Source organism: Adiantum capillus-veneris, chromosome 13, assembly GCF_014529385.1.
Source record: "Adiantum capillus-veneris isolate H3 chromosome 13, ASM1452938v2, whole genome shotgun sequence".
NCBI lineage: Eukaryota > Viridiplantae > Streptophyta > Polypodiopsida > Polypodiales > Pteridaceae > Adiantum > Adiantum capillus-veneris.
This window is the reverse complement of record NC_140943.1, coordinates 53864175-53868006: the sequence shown is the minus strand read 5'-3', so window position 1 is coordinate 53868006 and position 3832 is coordinate 53864175.

Sequence of the window (3832 nt, the reverse complement as noted above, 5' to 3'; positions counted from 1 at the left end):
ACAAGGCAAGACTGGTTGCCAAAGGCTTCTGTCAAAAACCTCATGTGGATTATAATGAGACCTTTGCACTGACTATGAGGATGGAGACCATTTGGATAGTTTTTTCCCTTGCTTCCTTTCTTGGGTGGCCAATTTTTTAGATGCATGTTGTTTCAGCATTTCTCAATGGTGACTTAGAGGAGGAGGTGTATGTGGAGCAACCTCCAAGGTTTGAGGATCCAAACTTCGCACACATGGCTTGTAGGTTGCTAAAGCCTCTCCATTGCTTGAAGCAATACGGTACCAGAAGATAGACTCTTTCTTCCTATGACATTTCTTTTGAAGATCGCATTAGGTAAAATTTGGACTCTCAAAGGGGCCCGCCCTATAAGGGCTTTGATTTTCTCTCTCTTGCCCAAAACGAGCGCATTATAAAATTTTTACAAATGAAATCAAAACTTGCCAGACCCTTTGTAATTAGAATGTACTCATTGAGATCTATCCATTGATATTCATCATGCCATCAGACTCCTTATATTCTAGAGGAATCCAATTTTTGATGTGACAATCCATCTTATAAATGGAATCTCTCCCCACATTTTAGCTTCAGTGGGGAGTCCATAACTTTTACAAATCAACTCAAAATTTATTGGAGTTTGGGGATTTAGAACCTACTTTCTAAGATCTTTCCAATGATATGTTGGTTGATAGGGTTTTGACAAAGCATTCATAAACTTCACCAGGTTGCCCACTTTGGACAAGAGAGACAAAGTCAAACGTCCTTATAGGGCCCCTTTGAGCGTCCAAATTTTCCCTAATGTGTGAAAACCTAGATTTATACATTTACCGTGAGGGAGAATTGGTGACACCTATTATCCTCTATGTGGATGATCTTGTGATAATAGATAGCCATGTTGAGCACATCCGAAGTACTATGAAGAACTTGGCTAAGGAGATTGAGATGATAGATGTTGGCTTGCTTCGCTATTTTCTTAGACTGGAGATATGGCAGATAGAGGGGGGCTTCTTTCTCTCCTAGGAGTCCTATATCCAAGAGTTGCTGGAAGCATTTGATATGACCAACTCTAAATCTATCTCAACCTTTATGGATCCCAACCATGAGTTTTCAAAGGATGATTCCCTAGATGTAGCAGATGCTACAAAGTATCAAAAACTAGTCGATTCTCCTATTTGGATTATCAACACCCAGTTTGATGCTAGTTTCTTGGGAGGACTTCTGATTCTTTCAGGCAAAAACCCGCCAAATCACATTTGGAGCAGGCTCTTTGTCCTTTACGATATTTAAATACGACCAAGTCATTCGCCACTCACTATGTGGCTAGAGGTAGAGACTCCCAGATCATTCTACAAGGATGAAGTGATTCCGAGTGTGGAGATCCAGATGGACTGCAATAGACCACATGTTAAACCGAGCGAACGAGAAGAGGAAGAGAGGGTGCACGTGCATAAGAAATAAAGAGAGAGAGAGAGAGAGAGAGAGAGAGAGAGAGAGAGAGAGAGAGAGAGAGAGAGAGAAGGAAGATAGAAAAAGAAAGAGAAGGCGAGTAATGACAAGCATGTGCCCTAAAGAGAGAGAGAGAGAGAGAGAGAGAGAGAGAGAGAGAGAGAGAGAGAGAACGTTGAGTATCTACATATGGCAATCCATGTATTTGAATAGAGTATAATATATGGTATTTGAAAAAAATCAAGAAAAAGCAAAACTATAGAGTTTCAAACTTTTAAAAATAAATTCATGAGGCAAATGGGTGCAAAATTGGAAAAAAACTACCACGTCAATTTGTCGTTGGCTAATAATTATTTTTAGTTTTCTCAAAGTGGCATGCCATGTGAAATCACATGTTGAAAATTCAAAAAAATATTCATAGCCACAATGGGAAGTTGATATGAAATCATGACTGAGATCTATATATAACAAAAAGACTTGATTACTATACCTTTTCTCACCCCGCACATTTCTCTCTCACAAGCATCTGTTCGGATCTCCTCTTTCCTCCCATGTTCCCCTCTCACCCTCTCTCTCACACACAAAAGCATCCGTGTGGATGTGTGTCTCTATCTCTTCTCGATTGCGGATCGTTACGGATCCTTGTGCACCGGTTTTTAACAATCTGCATTGTTGTGGACTGTTTACAGACTGTTGAACCGATTTATAATCCTTCAGACTATTATCACCTTGTTGCGGTCAGTTGTAGACCCTTGTGAACCAATTTTCAACAATCCACAACAATGTGGAGCAATTGTGAAACTTTACAGACTGTGCTGAACCAATTGCTATCATTTTGAACCATTACGGACCCATTGCAAATTGTTGAGATTCGTTTGTACCGTTGCAGACTGTTTGTAGACCGCCACGGACTAGTTCTAACATTCGAGACCGTTGCAAGCTCCTTACAAATTAAATTTAAACAATTTGGACTATTGTGGACTGATTGCTAACACTTTGGATCATTGTCGACGATTGCGGATTGTAATGGATCAATTTCTAATATGTTGGACCGTTGCACACCAGATTTTTAACAATCTGGACCATTGCATAATTGTTGTAGACCATTGCAAACAATTGTGGACCGTTTGTGGAATGATTTCTAACATTTCAAACAATTGCAGATCTTTGTGGGTCAATTTTTAACAATCTGAACCATAACTGACTTGTTGCATACTATATGCGGATCAATTTTTAATATTTTGAATCCTTGTGGCCCAATCAAGGTCAATTGCGAGCCATTGCTGATTGATTTTTAACAATCCGGAATGCTATGGAGTAGTTGCAAACCTTTGTGGCCAGTTTGCAAACTATGGCAGGCCGATTGCTAACACTTTGGATCATTAATGTATTGTGGACCAATTTTTAACATTTAAGATCATTGAAAATTCCATTATAGACTTTTGTGGGCTGGTTTTTTACAATCTAGAGCATTGCGGGCCATTTACACACCTTTGTGGACCGATTTCTAACATTCCCGACAGTTATGAAATGGTCGCAGACTATTATGGACCTTTATAAACCGATCTTTAACGATTTGTAACGTTGTGGAGTGATTGCAAACCATTGAGGATAGGTTGTGGGTCATTTTGAAATGATTTTTAACAATCCAGAGAATTGCAAATAGATTTTTAACAATCCAGAGCATTGTAGAGTGTTACAGACCCTTGCAAATCAATTCTCAACAATCGGATGGCTGCAAAGTGGTTGTGAATCATTGCGGACTCTTACAAACCAATTGCGGACCATTGCATAACGGTTGCATACCATTGTGGATTGATTACGAACCTTTGCAAACCATTGCAAAAGAGAGAGAGAGAGAGAGAGAGAGAGAGAGAGAGAGAGAGAGGATTGCACCAGGGAGGAAGGAAGGGGGGGAGAGAGAATATAAGTAATCCAAAAAGAGACGTGGAGGCAAGGGGAGGGACAGACTAGGAGTGGTAGAGGGGGAGAGCGAACGGGTACAAGAGAGGATCGAAGAGGTAGGGGGAGGGGGAGAGCAAAAGAGGCAAGTAGCGGGAGGGTGAGAAGGGATACCTGGAGATGGTGAAGAAGACGAGCGGGTGGAGGAGTAGAGTCGGTGGCTTTGGTGGCCAAGCAATGCAACAATAGTGGTGCACGAGCAGCTCAACAAAAAAAATTCCCTCCAATAAGCTCACTCCATATCCAACTCAAATATTCATGAGGTGAGGCTAGCCAAGTTGCACAATTATGGCATCACAAAAATAGAATGTGCACCCACGTCCACATCCGACATGCGAGCTCATTGTGCATGTAGCCCAATGCGAATGTGACGAACAATTAGTCACGCTCTATCTTTTTGTAGCAATACTCACCAATGGTAAGTTG